We start from the raw sequence: 20670 nt of genomic DNA on the forward strand, positions 1-20670 counted from the left end.
TTCACCCCTTCTCCTGTTAGTGGAAAACGTGGTCTGCCGGACTTCAAATCTAAGCCACTCGCGAAGGCCAGGAGCTGGATTTTAGTTGACAGAGGCAATCAGAGACGCAAGCCGTATGGGGCATTTTTGAAGGATTGGGGCGCTTGTCTCCCACTCCCACCCCGGGCAATGTCATTCTCAGACCACTGAATATATTAGTGTGACCTAATTATCTGTATCATAAAACACGAATTATGGTTACTTAGGGCGTGGTCTGTAGTAGTGAGATGTTTTTAATATTATGTGTATTTATATTTTTGTAATATATATTCATGACTATAAATGGTTTTAATTATTTATAGCTAAACTTTTGTATAAGTGTATAGGTTCAATTGTAAGATATTCAGAATATAACATCTATAAATAGAGGCATGCGTTGGTGCTTGAATTATCAGTAGTACTATTAATAATAAAACCTATTGACAGGTTTGAAGTTGTATCCATTGGACAGGTCGGTTAGGTGTGTTTTTTGAAGAATTAAGTTTGTGTCCATTAAATGGGTTAGGTCAGGTTGGTTCTTTTACGATGTTGGAGATTTGCAATGTGTCACGTAGCAGAAATAGCAAAATGCGTTTTTTATATTTTACTCCTGAGAAGCTAAGGCTGGAAACTCTTTTCGCACCTGTTTCTTGTGTTATTGTTATAGAATCAAGTCTGTAGACGTATTTTATGCTGCATTTAGAAAATATTGCTAGGAAACACTTCTTTTGATTATTCATTGGAATTACAACAACACTATTATTCCGGGTATATGTTTAATTATCAAAGGAATTTCGGAGAATGCTATTTTGACACATTAGGACTGTTGGCAGACCAGTACATATGATAATCTGAAATTGATAATGAACATTGAATTCCTTTAGACTTTAATAGAACCATTCTAGGACTATGTTGGATTCAATTCATACAAATGTATGTTCCTCTTAAAGTTTATTTTAATATCTTTGATTATAAAATTGTTATTTCAGTTTAACAAAAGTGTTTAATTTTGCTTGGCTCTGTTGCTTAGCTTATGATCACATAATCGTCACATTAGCTTCTGGTATTTACCTACAAAACAAAACTTTCGAAACAAAAATATAAAGGCTTTAATATTAGATGATAAGGTGGTTAGTTAAACATGCTACTGCTACAACTACTACTGCTTCCACTACTACTACTAATAATAATAATAAAAATAATAATAATAATAATAGTATCATGACGTCACTACATAGCAATTCGTATTTTGCAGCAAATAAACCGACATTGACAACTGAAAATTAATCATTGTTAACCTGAATACTATTGAACATATTTTTGTCTTTTTGTGCAATTTTGTCCGTGTTTACCGCATCTGCAGTATTAATACATTCTCTCTTTTGTCACCCTCGTTACATGCTCATCTCTGATTTACCCCATTATAAGTCATTTGGGTAGACTGGACATTGTGCCTTACACAGTTGCTATTTTTGACAAATCTGCTTTTGATCATGCTTCATATGAACTCTTCAGAGTATTTATATCAATTGTGTGTTTACATCAGTATGCTCCTGATTACGTGCGAAGGATTGATTTTAGTTCGGTGGTCCTTGAAGACGTTTAGTCGTCGTTACGCTTCTATATGGTTTTATATGGTTTTCTAAAGACATCTTTAGACTTGTAAAGATACTAATAACAGGAAAGAGCATCTGTGTTGTATCTTGTCTGAAAGGGATAATGTCTTAAACGATCCTTACCCTGTATCTGATTAGGTTCGTGTGGTGAACTACTTTAGAGTTTTCTATAGCCGCATCTACAATTATGTTTTGGTATCTACTTATGTTTCGTAGTTAGGTTCCCAATGTATGTTGCTGAGCGTCTCCCCGTTTTATCCATACGCATCATGCAAAAACACAAGGCGAAGAGAGGTTCAATAATTTTCTGGACTAACTCCTGCTCCTACTTGACATCAAAATATCTGCACCAACGTAGTGGTGTATGAGGTGTTTCATTGATAATTAAAACACTTTGTAATATGAAAACATCGTGTCTATGTGTAATATGTATATTAAATTATAAACATCTCATGTAGGATTTCGATAATTGAATATTACAATAAAACAAAGTAAAGAAAACATATATAGTCATATGATGCTAAGTGCTCAGATGTGATTTCTTTCCAAAACACAAGAGTCTTTGTTAAAATTCTAATTTTGATCAGGGCATATGTGTGTGTGTGTGTATGTGCGTGTGTGTTTGTGTGTGTGTGTTTTCTGCGAGGAATTTGATTTTATTGTGCCACTTATAATAAAGAATATTTTAGTTAAACATCGCGCCGATGTACAAATTAGATACTAGAGAAAACATCTGCCTTACACAAGAAAACTGACTTTAGTCCAAATTTAAATAATTTGTATAATTTCTGAGTATTACTAACATAGTTAAACTATCAATCATAGGCTGTCATTATATATAATATAAAAGTAAAGGCATCTGCAACAAAATTATACAATCTGATGTGTAATATTGAATGAATGTATTGTTAATTTTATGTCGTCCGTTTTTGCTTTCTAATAAAAGTCTATTTATATTGTATGCAATTAATTTAATAATAATGTATCGTCTACGTAAATTAGTCGCGGGCTACCGGTTTTATTACATGCATCTATTAAACAGTTGTTCATGTATTGTTTTAATTTTGTCTTGGCTCACGAATCAATATTGAATTATTATTTTAGAGTAACCGTGACCATGTTTCTGAAAATGGCAGATGCATGTGTTGAGAATATAGAAATCAGTTTTAGTATTAGTGCTCAGTTTGAAACCAGTCTTAAATATTTCAGCCCTAGAAAGGGATATGGATTACATTATAGTGTACATATGACTATTGCCTTTGACTGAATATATGGTGAGACATTGACAAATATATGTCTATCTTATGAGTTTTGTTTTACGTTTTAATGGTTTGTCTTTATTTTCCTATGGAAATGAATATACATTTACTCCCCATCGATAATTATGCTTTGGAAATAAAGGTCATGTGTCAGTACTTGTTATTTGTACATGTGATTTATGTATGGAATAAGTCATTTATGAGATATCGATATAACTATTCTTTATCATGTAACATATTTACGCACTAAGTACTATCTCTCTTTACACTTAAATGAAAAACAAGTACACACACGCTCAAATTGTTGAATGTAACTATAAAATATTGACGCTGTTGTCCTTTACCTTCTTAAGGTAGATGCGCTTCCAACTCCTCGGACAGATTCACAGGATGCTGTACTTGCACGTGAGATGCTAATAAAGATATTTGTTAAATCATACTTGTACGAAAAATATAAATCTAAATTTGACTTAAATAGTGTGAATTAAGCGATTTCTGTCACGATAAAATATATTTACAATCAATACTCTTCTACTTATAGTATAAGTATTGTGTAAGAGAAGGTGAACTCGTACATTATGCCGTTTGGTCCGAAGCCATGACATTTTATGATAAGCCAATCAAAAATCAGATCATAAATTCTCGTAAACAGATGATATTTAAATATTGAAACCACATTTCAGTACATGTACCTCCATGTCGCATACACTTCACTTACAAGTTTATTTTTGTTCTTATGTGATAAAATAGAACACACACACACACACACACACACACACACACATATATATATATATATATATATATATATATATAGAGAGAGAGAGAGAGAGAGAGAGAGAGAGAGAGAGAGAGAGAGGGGAGAGGTAGGGAGAGAGAGAGTCCGCTCATTCACATAAGTTATAATCTGTTTCACACTAACCGCTGTCGTGACATAAGTGGTTATAGCTTACGCTTAGGATGAGGGCGGTCGTAGGTTTGAACCCCATCTGAGTCATAACAAAGACTTGTACAAATGTTACTAGCAGCTACATTGCTTGGCACTCAGCATTAAAAGGTAAGAGTTATGACTGTTTATCCTGGTGTCAAGATAATGTGAGTGTATGGGAAATGATATCACATGTCTGTGGCAAATTGCGCCAGTGCTAGAAATTACTATTAGCTGCTACAATGCAGATATACCGACATGACCAAAACTGTTAAAGCTACGTCAAAATACAAAATCACACAACACTGGATAACATCGGAAAACGCACAGACCAAGAAGTAGGCAAATTTGGACTACTCACAGAATAAACCAGTAGTTCGAATTTGTTTCCTAACAACTAACTTTAGATAGGCTGCACATTTCGTGACCTCTAATTATATTTCTAGCTACAAATGAAGCAATGTGTGCAGAGATCATTGGCGACAGGTATATAAAATCTGTACTGATATAATAAGCATAGTTTGAGAATGATGCTAGTTGTAATTCACTGTGATTGTATTGGTAGCGAAAGCTATTTACATAGTTTATTATGTTAATGTTTCGTTGTCAGCTTCTTCTACATGTACTTCGTAATGTTATTGCATTCACAGCTCAGATCTATCAAAATATCGAAATATTTAAGGAAAGATATTCAATACCTGGTCTACAGCGTAATGATGCAAACATTAGAGAAATTGTGACCACTTTAGAACTTGCGTCTATATCAATCTAAACAGCATATTGATACATTGCGGAAAATGTGTGATATCTAATTAACGGTGAATATTTGGTTAATGTGTCGTTTTAATGAAGATATGGTAGCTTTAATTTTAACAAAATTTTCAGTAACTCTTGTTTATCTGATAACATGGCAATGTTCTCGAGTCTTAAGGGAGCCCAAATGATATCAATTATTTAGCCTCTTCTTATATATCATACCAGTTGATACGAAATATATATGGGTTATCTGCTTGCAGATCTGAAGCTTTCTACATCTTTATCGAAATATCATGGTGTTGCAGAAGTTTTCAGCTGCTAAGGAATGAATTCCAGTAGACATGTATAATGGACAGCGCAATGACAACGTACGTTTGCATACATTTAAATAAAGCTTCAAACTCATCTTGCCCTTGCCATCTTTCGTGTAGGTTTACACATGATATTACGAAGAGAGTCTGGGCAATACAAACTGAGAAAAATTAATTGTATATTAAGAACTAACACACAATGATGTCATACAGGAGGATGTTTTCATTTGCTAAGTAGTTACTTCATATCTCAATTAAACAACATTAAATATATCTGTGGTGCGAGAAAATGGATTTCGATGCTGCTACATCCATGAATATGCATCTATTCCGAATTGCTTGCGGCCACACCAAGTAGTCTCAACACGTTCAATAAACTGTATTCAGTTGCAGTCAATGATGACAATAATTAGTGCGGCTGAGTTTGAGATTGTGCTGGAAGAAATGAAAGATCAGACAGCACAAATAAGAAACAACACGGATTTACAGATAGAGAAAAACAAACAAGAAGCAGTCTACACGCAGATTCCTGGTTATCGATCGAAAACATATTAGCTCGTAGTGTATGTATTGATCAGTACCTTATGCTTGCATGAATAAGAATACTCCGCAGGATTTGTTTCTACAACCATCGAAGTAGTAGGAAAGTAGTAGGAAAGACTGATGCTTTGCTCCACTAGAGCTGATAGGGCACTTCCATCCGTACGAGACTCGGGCCACTATGATTGGATCACGTGAAGAACAAAATTAAAAGTGATCAACAGGCAACGGTCAGATAAGGGCTAAATTGCCATGAGGGTTAATAATAATTCTCGTGAAACCATTAGACACTAGATAATATCAATGTAGATCGGAGAGTAATATCGATTGGTCCACTACAATGGTTGATGTGGTCGTGATTCCAGTCGAACAAAGACCAACAGCTGCTTACGCAGCAAACTCGAGGATAGTATCTACGATCAAAAAGAGTGTTTTGTATTTTAAGGTCAGCGCGGTTTTCTTTGTAATTTCATATTGCAGTTGTTCTTCATGATTATATTTTTTATATGTTGTTAAGACTGAAATTTGGTCATATATAGCAATACAATCGCGTATTTTAATTCCACGCGAGGCAGAACCTTTCATGTCTCTTCAAGACGCACAGAAGTAATACGCACGAGCATATCAAGGCAATTACTTTGTTTTACTGGCATAATTTAAATATTTATAAACACCTCTGCCTCGAAAATTCTTAAATCTGCGCCGATTGTTGGAATAGCATTTGAGATTGTTTGTCTATGAGCTGACTCGGTGTTGGTGCAAAATATTCGATGGTAAAAATAACTGGGGTGGATACATCGACGAATGATCCTTCGCCATATTTGTGCTGTCTGCGATCTTTCATTTCTGCCAGCACAATCTCAAACTCAGACGCAGTAATTATTTTATCTTCGACTGCAACTGCTACAGTTTACTGAACGTGTTGAGAATATTTTGTGTGGCCGCAAGCAAGTCGGAATGACGCATATTCATGGCTTTACTAGTTACTATCGATGTAGATCGGAAAATAATATTGACTGGTGCACCTACAATGGTTGCTATGGTCGAGATTCCAGTCGAACAAAGACCAACAGTTGCTTCCGCCTCAAAAACGAGTATAGTATCTACGATCAAATAAGAGTGTTTTGTATTTGAAGGTCAGAGTGGTTCTCTTGGTAATTTCATATGGCGGTTGTTCTTCTATGTTATTTTTTTATATGATGTTAAGACTGAAAGTTGGTCATATATAACAATACAATCGCGTATTTTAATTCCACGCTAGGCAGATCTGTTCGGGTCTCTTCAACAATCACAGAAGCAATACGCACGAGCATATCAAGGCAATTATTTTGTTTTACTGGCATGATTAAAAAAATTATAAACACCTCTGTCTCGGAAACACTTAAATCTGCGTCGATTGTGCGTTCTGATGGTTTCGCACGCATTTCATTCAAAAACACATGGATTACGGGACACATTTACATCTAAGACTCGTCTTTGCCCAATATTTGCTTCTTGTACAAATGCGTTTTAGAAGAATAACATTTGAGATGGTTTGTGTTCGGGCTGAGTCACTGTTGGTGCAAAATATTCGATGGTAAATGTAACAGGGGAGGATACATCGATGAATGATACTTCGCCATTGTAGAAACAATCCCGAAGTGTATTTGTACCTGGTACTTCAATTAACGTATGGGCGTTTTCATGTGCACGTGAAATGATTCCATGCTGACCTCGAGTTGCTTGAGATACACGAGGGTGATACCAAATGGTAATTTCGACTTGACCCTCAACCTAATTATATGCCAGTTTATAAAAGGGTTTGGTAAAGTCGTGGTGAATCAGATATACAATGACAATCGAACGAAATGAATATCGTTGTTAACATCCGCAACCAGCTGGTCCAACATACCGTAAATTTTGCAACCACAACACCGTTGTCAGATATCGTTGCTAGATTCCATTAAGTATAAACAATGATACAGTCTAATCTTAAGCAGAAACACCAAAAACCGGTTCAGTACCCATGATGGAAAATAGTGACTGATTCGAAATGAATTTCATCTCTGGTGACTAGAGATATTGATAATGCAACTGTGTACAAATTAGATGGGCTATTATATGGCAGTCCTACACAACCAAGAGTCTGTTTATTATTTATCAGTAGTTTTATTTGACCCCAATCACCATAAATTCCAGTTATAATCCCACTTTAAAATGCGAGATTTATGTGTATCAAAACTATTTACACTACAACGGAAAATACGTTTACCATGTGTTATGATTGTCTCTTTAATTCATTTGTCAACTTATTTGACTAATATGCCCCCAATTTCGCTCAGTGAAGTTAATACGCGTGGTGGGAGCACGCTAGCAATTTTATTAATTATTTATTGTCTTGCTGCAATATTGCCAGACAGTCTATGATAAAAGCAGCCCGACAGGCCATTGTCTCTGATTTCACCATTATTAGTGACCTCAGTCAAGATTCTGCGACAACGCCTTTCAATTTAACAAGAATATCTTGCATGTCTCTGTTTTACGTTTTCAGTTTACCAGGTTCATCTTGATAAATAACAAGCTCACATGGATCGACATAAACAGCAACAACTAGTAAACTCATGTAAATCTATTTTCGTTCCTAATCGGCCTAGATCTCCATCTTCACCGTGTCGTCTAACACGGTAACATCCATACATTTTAATAAACATTTTGTATAATATTAAACCTATTTTAATGTGAACTCAATAAGTGTTTAAGGTGTTAGTAAACGTCCGGTGCACACAATGTTTTAATTTGCAAGATGACTGCATTTGGGACCATCCAATTGAGTGTATACTGGTAAATGTGAATAAATTGGTTTTTGACAACCGTAAGTCGCTAACAAGTTTAACTGGTAGGGCATGTCCATACGAGTCAAAATACAAACAATGTGGAGATGTTACTACTTACAATGTGGAGATGTTACTCTTGTGGCTGCCAGGGCCTGTCAATGAATCCTGGTTGACGATGCCAGTTTCAAAGCGTGCGTGGCAACATCTAAACACCACGAAACTATTTCATTGATTTTTGCCATCACGAGTAAATCATGTTCGGTCAATGGACCGGTCAACAGGCGAACTTCTGCAACCTGGTAATCAAGAACTTCTGCCTGAGGATATTTGACGACTTTAAATCTAAGTCCTCTTTTTATGGCATATAGCCGCCATTTTATAGGCCGTTCATAATGCAGTTATCATCTATAATGTCGCTAGGCCATCCTAAAACTGTTTTTATTGACGACTGTACAATATCAGCCGAATACGTTTGAGATTCAATAGCAATGGCAGAACTGATTGTAGGCGCAGGATCGCGCATAAATGTCAGAGTCTTTGTTTGTTACAAATGTAATTCTTCGTCGAATTTTTACATTGATCGATTTTATGTCGTGCGTGCAAGACGGAAGTGATATAGTATACCAGTTGACGCCAGTGTTTGCTAAAAATAATTTGTTCTCGGGTAAACCACCAAACGGTTGTAATTGGATATTAGGTCAACGGTAATACGCTCGCAGCGATGCTAGTGCGATCTCAAGTCTGCGTTGTTCTCAGCAGTAACAGGTGCAGAAAAAGTCAAACTGAATTTTGATTTCGTTGATGATGTAGCCATTTTCGATGTAACGCTCTGGACTGTATTTACTTCAACCCTTAAAGTTGATAGGTAGATTCCACGCAGAACAATAAGTGTTATCGCTGGTCAATCGAGAGTATTGTTTCATAACTCATCACTGGTGAAGGAACTTCGTTCGTCATTTACATAAACAATATTTTCAACAAGTTCATGCATCAGCGTCTCTGTCCAAAAGATCAATGTTGAGCAATCGCTGACCAATCGATGTAGCTTCTTTGATGATTTCTCGTGCATTGTTGTTCTCACCAACTGATCCCACGAGTATTTTAAATCAATCAGCAATGCCAATACCGCTTCCTTTCTTTTGTTATAGCTGGTATCACCTACCTGTTTGATCCTTTAACCACGTATTATATTATTCTGGTGAGTCAAATACGGGTCTATGTTGTTGACCTAGCAATATTCTAAGTTGTTCTTTCCTTCTCCTTCGTATGAGATTTCGATTTTTCTTGTTCTTTCGTTCACCTTTGCATGCTTTCTCAGTGTTATGCAGGTGCAGATGCAGGTGTAGGTAAAGGTGCAGGATTTTGTTTTACTTCTGTTTTGTGGCTTCACCACACGCTGGCTAATACGTTTAGGTTCTTCTTTAACCCTTTTCATTTTTCCCACTGTTTTACCTCTTCGCCTATCCATTCGGATTGTTCTTTTTCTGTGCAACATTGAGATACAGTTTGCCTCTCTATCTACCTGTTAAATTCTTCCCTTTCGCGTTTTTCCTGTGTAACTTCTTACTTTTTTGTTGTTCTGCATATTCAAATATTTCAGTGATTGGTCGAGGTTTTAGCAACCAAAGGCTTCTTTCTACCGAGCGTTTTCTTGGTAATCAATGTTGTGGCTGTATCATTGGTTGAGTTGTGTTCTTTGCCAAATAGTATTTCTATAAAGTTTCACCTGTTATATCAAAGTCATTAACCTTTTTCGTAAGGGACAAGGAACCCACTTTTCACCAGTAGGTTATTTCTTTCCAGTAATCTCCTTGCTTACCATTTTAAGCCATTGAATATTCATGTATTTATAATGCGACGTTGATAGTATTTTTATCATGTAGTATCTACATTTGGTAGGCCTGTAAAGAGCAACAAATATAATCATTGTAAAGATTAGCTGGCGCATTTCTTCCTTTAAATATTGAGATGGTGTTTGCATCTAAAATCTATATTCGGATGGATCAGTTGGTATCCTGGCAAGTGACTCTGTAACATCTTCATTAAGTGCATGGGCACGTCTTTTAACTTACCTAACCGTTTGTCTCGTTTTACCAACATTTTCGTATAAATTCCCCAATTGCCACTGGCAAATGTATGATAGTTTCTGCAGTTGCTTTTCTGGAATTCGTATTTCTTTGGTGACTTTGACTGTTTTACGACCTATACCAGGGCCTTCTTCTGCCCCCGTAAGCGCTGCCACTTGTTGTACAGTTGCTGTGGTAGCCTTTTAACATATTAGGCACGTTCGGCTAATTCCTTTGTGGATTTAATCAGTGACTCAAATGTTGGTTTAAGCCTCACAGTGAGATCTTCTCGTGCAGTCTGACCCGACTTCAAAATATCTTTGCATTTTTACGGCCTTCTATCAGACTTTGAATTCTTGCCGATATTGAGCCGCTTTGCGTCCTTGATTCCAATATTCTTCTATGATATCACTGCCGGATATTTTTATGTGATTATTTTTTCTTGTTGTTCTTTTGATTGTTCAATTGCCGCTTGACACATATTCGTGTCTTGAACTTCACGACATTTACCCCGTGACTGCAACTTCCGGTCCAATCAATCGTGAGAAAACTGTGCAGGTTCTTTGCGATTCGCACTGTACGGGTCCTTTGTGATCAGCCCACGTGTGGTCAGCGGCATACCATGTCCAATGAATGTTACCATGACAATGCGCGTCAATACCACTAAATATCATCAACATGTTACATTTGACGCTGATCACTTTAGACACAAGTGCCTATCTTTGAGTCAAAAAAATAAAATCAGTGCTTTTGTGCCTGCTTCGTGAAAATATTTGTGCGGGATTGACTTGATTTTCAAGCATCACATCGTCTTACACGAGTGTCTGCATCCGAATCGTCAATGGTATGTGCGTTGTCAATGGTAGAAAAGAAGTCGATCGAAGCGTTGTTACCACTTCTCAACGATCATTTGTACTCAACATCTTTTAAACATAATATCATGGCTGATTATCGGCCGACTGTGTAACCTCAGGTTAACAGCCGAATTCAGCAACAGCTGATTTTTTTCTTAATCCAGCATGGCCAATATTTAGTGCACGAACTAAGTTTGGAAACATGGTTTCATCAACATGCTTAGACAGTTTAGGTTTTGCTTGTGCATGGATATCAATGACCGAAAAATCTTCGATTTATCTCAAAACTTTAACTCTTCCAAAAGCAATTTTTTCTTTTGCGTGATGTCATTGAATAAAAATACAGTATTTATATTAATATGATGATTCCTATTGTATGTGATCTCGCACGAAGACACGTTCTGCAAATCCAACTCGAGATGATGCGCTTAATCGATGAACAGAGATAACCGAACTTGTGCCTAATATGGAGCAAGAAAGTTAACGTTGATCAGGAAAGTTTAATCTGTTTGAACGAAAACGTTTTAAAGTTGGCTGCGGTGATATTACGGATGCATTAACAAAGTTATCAGGGACACCATGGAATACATATCCCGGTGAAAAAGTTCTTCCCGGATACAATTAATGTGGGCCTTGTACACGGCTAGACCTTCGACTCGGTTCTAATAACAAGCCAAGGCCTGGCGAGACAACTATGTCAACCGCACTGATACAACGTGTTATCGACACGATCCTGCTTATGAAACATCATATCCAATGAAATCCACAGACGTCAACGCCCTGACGTGGAGCTGACCCATCGCTTAAGTGCGATTAATCCAACATTGGAAGAACAAATCGCACTGTGAAGTGTCGAATTTTGAAATACAGAAAATTTTAAAGTTGAATGCATTGAGCATTAAAGTCTTATCGCATTTAAGCCTGAAAGGTTTTTATGAAGGGTCACTTCGAGCTTTCTGCATTCAATCCCCCCCCATGTCAGTGTAAACTTCAAATAGACAGCATTCCGACCCAGTGAAATTGACCGAGTATCTTAACATAGTCTTTAGAAAGTAAACATTTGAGCTACCAACCCTATGCCCAATTATCATATTTTCAAAGGGAAATTGCCACGCACTGTCGTTCACAGATTCTGAGCTGTCTCAACCTGATGAAAGAAATTATTTCTTTGGGAAAGATTAAGGACCACTGCCTACGATTGGGTAGAATAAATTAGGGCGTACGCTTTAGAGCAATCTGACTTTAATGTGACGACCCTAGTCGACATTCTTTAGTCTAACAATTTCCTAGAAGAGTTAACTTAGTCTTGTATCCGTGGGAAGCATACAGAGATTAGTGCTTTCCTCGTTAGTGGTAGAACGCACAAGTCCTGAAAGAAGCCAGCAATAAGGAACATCTGTCTGAGAGAAAGACGTGACAGTCCGAAGACAGGAGTACGGGGTCACGAACGAAAGAAGGACGAGGCCAGAGTAAAGGGACGAGGAAGTCCAGATAGAGGTTGAACATAGAGCTTAGGAAGGATGAACTAGGAGATGTTGATATAAGGTCAGACTGGAAGGTAATGCAATCAATTGTGGACATTGCGCTCTTTTTTTATCTCGCTATGATGATGTAATACATCAAAATTGGACACACCAGTTTAATGCTACTTAAACGATCTAACTTGAATTGGAATTACCGGTATTATACTTTTATGATTAAATTTGTTGTTTTCTTGTCCAAGGGGGCTCGTATTGTTTTATTTCTTCCCAGTATTCTCGCTCAGTTCCCTATTGTAATTCCAATTTTCTTTCACTCCAGCCGGGTTATAATATCGAGGGAGGTCATCCGCTGGATAACGCCAGTCAAACCAATTAACCACCCATCCTACTAAGAGGGCGACGTTACACGCACGATGGAGCGTCAAAGGAGATATGAAGTCGAGATTGCATTAGGAGGCAATGACACTTATTAAAAGTAAAAATTATAAAAATATTAACAAACAATCAAAGAATGTTCACAACAAATTTTAAAAGCCGGTCTTTATCAAAATAAACTATATTCAGCGTTGGTACTGGAGAGGTGAAGCCTCCGTGGAACAGACAGTGCAAACGAAGTCACTCATGGGTTTGCTTAAACATGGTTTGACAAACCAGTACTGTGACAAATTTGCTTACTGGTATCATGGAAAATTGCACGTGGTTCATTTGATGTCCAAACAACTAAACTGGTCTATCATGCATATCTGTTATTTATTCAACACGATCACGTCGGTTATCGACAAGGCCGATTGCACATATACATGCACGCGCTAATGTTTGTCGACAAGGCCACCTGATACAAAGAAGCGAAGCCGTTCACATCAACATATTCTGCAAGTATCTCAGATGCACCCGAGCGTATTTATGCACTTGGATCGCTCAAATGGCTACGAATTTTCAAAATGGATATAACAAAGAATTTCGTTGATCTGTGAATGTGAAGCTATTCAAACACAATGTGCGAGTGCGTGTCTGACATGTCAGTTTGCATCGTGACCTATTGTGGAACAATTTATTCGTACCCTTGCAGTACGATTATTATGTTATAAGTACTCACAGTAATTGTTAATGAATCCAAAAGCGGTCTCAGGATCGGGTAGCACGACGTCCATATACCATAGTAGCATTGAATAATGAAGTCATACGCACGACTAAATTAAATTCGACTAATGTGATTGTACAAAAGACTGTCCCTGTTGCTCAAAATATGATTTCATATCCAGCAACGTTACAAACGCTCTGATGTTACGTTTGTTAGGTATTTGCATGCACCTGGATAGCTCGAAAGAGAACAATGTTGTCATGCAACCGCTAGGGTCCATCGCTTTGTTTGCGATTCCAGAAGGGATTGATACTTTCAGACAACCATCCCTTTGTCGATTTGAGCCATTACCACCTGTCAGAACAAGGCCTCTCAGCCGAGCGTTTGTGCCACAGGATCTGCAGGGCATTCCAGCAAACTCGGAACTACTACCAGAATTTGGGTTGACACATTGATGCATTGCACTAACCAGTATCAATCGTAAGTCGGATCAGAATATTAAGATGACCAAACGTGTAAGTGGTGATTCCATCTAGGAGTATCGATTCTTTGGTATCGAACGCAGACAAATTCAACTTGGTGCATCGGTATACACCCATGCGATGTTTCTTTGATCAGGTCATATTCATGCGGGTCTCGAAGATATTCCATGCACAGTTTATGCTTGATATATTCTTTTTTAAAATAACCTTCGGAACACAGTTGGCCATTTTGATAATTCTGATAGAGCTGTGCTGTCTAACCACAATCGGGTACATTTTAGACCGCAGTCCCACATATTCTTCGATTGGTTTTCCCGAACAGTCTTTCAACATGCCAACCACATTTTCATGGCATTACTAAACAACCAATGTTCTTTCGGATACTCGCTGGTATCAAGCTCATTGATCAAATTCGGTTGTGTCATGTCTGCGTACACATCATCGCTTGTGATATGCATCTCCAACGAAACAGTGTAGAGCATCTTGACCTGATCCTGATAAAAATCGTTTGATCTTCTCGTAGGAAAGGACATATATTAGAAGCTTTGACAAGTCCAACACGGACGAACCAAATAAACTGGTTTTGCCAACGTAAGCTTTTATTTTTTACTGTGAACGGCAATAAGTACACTATCAAAGATTTTTCTGGATTCAAGGGCCTTTCCCGCAATGAGCTTTTGACGTTTGTCTTGTTCACTAACACAGGCATGATCGACACGGGTTTGTTTGCTCCGATTAACCTTGATTTTCCCAAACACTGTATTGTTCATGAGTTTCAATAATTTCTTTTCAGAGTTGTTCGTTGCCTTTGGCGCAAGTCAGTATTCATCTGAAAGTACGGATACATCCAATAGTGCTGACGATAATCAATCATTTAATTGAGTTTGTTTACACGCACACCCAATATCCGATATAACTGCAGATGTTGGACGTGCAGTATGTAATTGTGTTTGTCTTAAGACTTGGCAACAGTTTGATGCAATCCGTATATTTGTGTCCGGACTCATCGACTGTCACGCACTGACACGTGGACAACCATATACTGGGTACAAACAGTGATTATGGGGCCAGATGATGATCGTTGTGTGCCCCATGTAAATGCTCAGGATATTCCAGATCAACTTCAAAGAAGTGTCCGTGGTCACTGTTGATGATGTTATCGAGCCTGTATGTTTGTAGACCACTGTACGCAGGATCGATCCACCGAAATCCCCAACCGTAAGCGGTAGCATCACGGCCCCATCCGTCATTGCTATTTATATATACGTACATGATGTAGCTATTGAGGTCGGCGTGATCTTGCGGGTCCACGTTGGGGCTGTTCCAACGAGCGTATCTGTGACTCAACATTGATGTTCCGCCACGAAGACATAGCTTGATATACAGATGGGGATCAATGTTATTGAGCAAGTCCAGCTCAGGTTTTGCTTTGAATAACAATTCATCCCAACCATTACATGTTGGCTACAAGTTACGCGCTTGATGAAGCTAATACATGTGCAAGGCAGTATCACGAAACTTCTCAAACGAAGCAGCCAGTAACAACACATTCGTGCGCATCGCAAGAATGTGATAGTGGCCGAGGTTTTTGCAATCGAATACTGACAAAACATTCTTTGCGCATTCGTAATCTTTTTCTGAAATATCTTCAAGTGACAACGATGAATGAAACGCTTTGACCGGTGGCAACAGAATTTCAGATTTTGTTTCTCCAGTCACTCCTTAACTTGCATATATAGACACCTTTTTTTCATCAACAGGTCTGTATTGGTTTGAAAGTATTCACTAGTGATTTTGAAATTTTCCGGGGTCAGTTTATTTGCTAACTTATCGAAAGACAAATTCATATACAGCATCGAATCGATCAACTGCAACTGCCGGAACTCCATGTGTTTTTATGTTGCTGGGAATCACGTTTATCGGTGATTTTGCTGCATTTGCTAGTGTCTGCATTGCTAGGTTGCCCTCAAACCCACGCAGGATATGAATCATCAAAGGGATTGTTGTTTTGTTGGGGTAAATTCTTAATTGCAAATTATATGCGTTGTGTGCTGTACCTCTGTACTCACCAGTGACGTGAAAGTGATTACGAACGTTGAAATAGTGACTTTTCGTTTCATTGTTGAACAGACTTTGCTCTTGCTCATTTGACGGATTCGCCCTTTAGTGAAATTTGTTTCACAAATACAGTAATGAGTAGCTGAGGAAAACGTACAACTATTATCACCACTCATAATTGCGAGTGCTAGTAAATAGAGCTGCTTCCGAATCCATTTTGCTTTTACTTCGATAAATTTGAGAAATACCTCAAATGCGTTTAGCGACCTAGCATTATGGACACCTTATTGAACTGGCGGTTCTGTTTTTTCATCGCATCGTACCAGTACGTAACTCAACCGGCATGTAATTTGTTCAGCGATATCCACCGAATGACTGGGATCTGGAGCATGTTTACTTCTGTTAGCAGAGCCTGGTGTATCTGTCACTGAAAGATCAAGCACTCGCGTAGAAGATATACGGGGGTTTTCATATTTCGTTCTACTACAGTACATTGGACGGTGTTTTACAAGGATCTGGCATAATTGTGTGCTGAAGTTTTTCGCTGATAACATCGTAGCAACATTCATGTCTGATGAGATGTTCTGGAGTCTTAAATAGTCGAGCAATATTTTGTATTCGTGCGTACTGCGCTATCGATTCTAATTCTTTCATTTCACTCAGCTACAAAACATTTGAGGTCGTCTGTTTGATCCATGGAGAGATAATGCCAGCATTTTGTCGTAAGTGAACACATTAACTGCAATACTTAGTTTTAGCTGTTTTAAATTTGTTCAGTGTCGCTTTGGTAACCTACACGAGAAAGTCAATATTGCCAAAATTGAATTAACTCGTGTTGTAGGTATATTTCAGTCATGTCTTGGTGACCATTAACAGGATATATCTCCGACAAAGTTGTGATTACAATTGATCTTTGTCAAAACAGTTTAGCTTTTCATAACTGATCTCGATGGAACCCAGTCTGAAGTTGTTTTTTAACTGGATCAAAGAAACGGCTGATACGGTGAGAGATATACCTCAACTTAGCACATCGTTAGAGAGCCCATCCTGATGATACACTGGTTAATTTATCCAGCGTTTTGGGAATCTTTCCTATATCTCTACAAATTGCATTACTGATGTCGCTGCTGTATTTGAGGTTTAGAAGTAAACGGGCACTGGTGTAAATCTACTGAGTAGTGGTTTTCAATCCTTGTTTGCACTGCTACGTGGCATAACCACATGAGTGCTAAGAATAATGTTGCTTTAGTCCCAGCATGACCAACGTTTTGTAACACCGATACGATTCATAGAATTGTATATGTGAATAGGTATCGAGCGTCTTTGTCTGGCGTGTATGTGGGTGGAATAATTGCCACGTTTCATGACTGAACGACGACGGTTTTGTACATACTCGTGAAATGCTGCAATGATCTCTGGATATTTTTAGGCACATCTGGGTATTCTGATATTATTCTTTTCTTAGTTGTTGTACCATTGTTTGATTTGTAATTATTAATGCTGCTGATGCTGATGCTGACGTGGCAAACGGTGGTTGTGGTGGTGGATCCAATACAAATATCCGTCTCATTATATAAAGTATTTCTGCCTTTTCTCAATCGACTTGGTATGTATATTCCATGCTGCTGTGCGATCTGTATTACATGTGGCACAGTGTGCATGTTTGTGCTAAGGGTATGGTGATGAATCTTTCTAACTGAGAAATTATTTCGATGGTTTGTTTTATCTTTACAGTTTTTTTTTTCAAGATTAGAAACCGCAATCGCCTCATTCTGTTTGTACATGAGCAGACACTGGTGATTGTGGCTTCGACGTATTTCAAGTGAAAACAGTATCCACATATTCGATGGGTACAGGAGGGAATTCTTTCTCCCACTTTTCAACCAGTTTGAGTATCGATGCCACTCGCCGATCTCTTGTCTCTTTTTCTGCATCGGATGGTAAACAGATTTCAAGGCTTGGCGGATTAACAACTGTACTGATTATATTAAGAAACTTTATCGTACGTAAATATTTTAAATCAGGCTCTTTCAGAAATAATGGCACCTTCTGTTTGATCTCAAAATAAAACTTTTAATGTGTAGTTGCAAATTGCTATACAAAGTCTTATAATACGAATTTCAAGTTAGCATCAGCCAAAGTGAGTTCAAAGAACTCGTCACCAAGTACTGTACCAACTCGACCACGACCAGAGGTCGAGAGTTAGTATGTAATACCATCACATACCCTGGTGTCCTGGTACACTTCCTAGATCATTTTTGCTTCGTTGATTTTAGCGATAGCTTCATAAAATTGTTTTAGGTGATTGCGTCTCTCCTTTTCCCATAATATCTTTCGTATATACACTAAAGAGTAGTTAGTTCGGATGCCATTCTTATAATCATGGTTCAAAATCATTTGTTTAACTACTTTGCTCTCAAATATCCTCATCACTGACTTCATTTAAAACGTCAATCGCTCCATACGCAAAGGACTCGTTAGTTTTGTTTAGCGAGTGCGCTCTTTCAAGTAGAATATTTAGCCGATTCCTTTTAGTTTTATTTGATTCACAAACCTGCCTAAGTTTATTTCGTTTTATGTATAATGTCACTATCTGGTTAGCCACTTACCAGTGTATTCAAACTTTGTTTCGTAGAATGTATACAACATCTGCGCTTCCTTAATAAACCTGTCTGAGGCATCGAAAAGATAGATCTTTCTCCTTTTATACGTCACATTTTTATATTCTAATTATCTTACAGGGTGATGCCACTGCTTGAGACATCCATAACTTCCTTCAGGATATTTTGCGACTCTGTGACCTGACTATTGATGCATAATATTTGTATATAGACCTCCACAAGCATTTCTTCAATATGAAAATAATCACTAATTGACTAGATTAATTTTTTGGTCAATACAAAAATCATGCCATAGAGATAGTGCAAACGATGCTATGGAACAAAATCAATACAGAGATTTGTGTTTATACAGTAAAGTTACAATCATTAATACAAGTTTGTCTGTATACAGTATGAAAATAAAACACATTCCACTGGACAAACAGTGTGTATGTATTGATCTTTACCATATTCTTACCTGAATAAGTACATTCCGTGAGATTTGTTTCTGCAATCACAGGGACAGTTTAAAGGCTGGCTTGTTTGTCCCCCTCCCACCGACACACACACACATACAGAGCTCCTGGGTACGGTACTCTACCTCCATGACTGGATCATGTAAGGTATGAGGACAAAATTAAAAGTGAACAACGGGCAACGGTATGTTATGGGATAAATTGTCATAGGGGTAGAGACAATGACTGGTGGAAAGACCACAATTAGGATCAGGCAATTCATCTACTTTAATATTACTGTATTAGAAAATAGCAACAGTCTTAGCTTTAGTTATTCATTGTGGATCACTTAGCGATTCAGTTCTCAAGCCAGTCAACTAGCCCAACTGAATAATATCATTTTTACTTATGAAGTGGGTCTTTTCCTTTCACTGTACCAATTATCAGTTTTGATTTTGTACAATTTGACTTTTCCGTTCTTGAGTAAGTTAATTAGCTTTGCTTGTACAATTTGTAAATCATATTACAATTTCACCTACTGCACCACATTATAGATATACTGATTTATGTTTCCTCTATTATTTTCAGAATGCCTCTATGAAGCAAAGCCTCAGAGGAGGTACAGCTGGTGGTACAGAGCATGACTATAAGGCACAGACGACCTCACACAATTCCAACGGGCAATCCCTTGAGGCGGACACAGTTAGAAATATTACGAGAGATGTGAACGAATCATCAAGGCCGACGTAGATAACCGATTGGCCAGCATTCACAACATTTTATAAGATATTCATCAAATGGGTGCTCATCCATCATCTGCAGCACCTATGCCACCAAACGAAAATCATGGGGTTGTCGAAAATGTGATAGAGATGACAACATCGGCCTCGATTCTATAAATTTTGCCAGTCAGCGCTGTAATATCACAATCAGTCTATATTTGTCAGTGCATCCACTCAGATGCCAAAGTCGATATCCTTACCAAGGAAATGCAACATATTATGAAAGGTTAGTATCTTGATTTATCCCTGATCCTTCCTGAGGAGAAATTTAGAATGCAAATTGATATTAAAAGGCCTTCTCCTGAAATTAAACTTAGAGTAGTAACTTCCATTAGTTTTGTATTGACACGAAACTGCACAATCCCAATATCAACTTTTCACCACAGATAAGTTTCGTAAGTGCATGTGCCTCCCCTTTCACAAAGGTACAAACTGTACTGCAGGCCCGGGCTGCTCATTCCGACACATATATTTTAATTATCTCAGGAACCACCCCTTCATATCATACAACCAGAAAAAAAAGCAGCCTTTCAAAACCATCCCCTGTTACTTCGCTGTGTTAGAACAACC

The 20670-nt window shown here is 37.8% G+C and overlaps 1 long non-coding RNA gene across 2 annotated transcripts in view; it reads right to left on the minus strand.

Moving 5' to 3' along the window:
- Positions 1 to 20670, minus strand: part of LOC149798031 (uncharacterized) — a 40589-nt gene that overhangs the window by 9060 nt on the left and 10859 nt on the right. For both annotated transcript variants that reach the window (XR_016421571.1, XR_016421572.1), the window contains exon 3: positions 3238 to 3306. This is a non-coding gene — a long non-coding RNA (uncharacterized LOC149798031). The remainder of the gene's footprint in view (positions 1 to 3237; positions 3307 to 20670) is intronic.

This window comes from Sinohyriopsis cumingii, chromosome 6 (genome assembly GCF_028554795.1).
Source record: "Sinohyriopsis cumingii isolate HCF-2022 chromosome 6, ASM2855479v2, whole genome shotgun sequence".
Taxonomy (NCBI): domain Eukaryota; kingdom Metazoa; phylum Mollusca; class Bivalvia; order Unionida; family Unionidae; genus Sinohyriopsis; species Sinohyriopsis cumingii.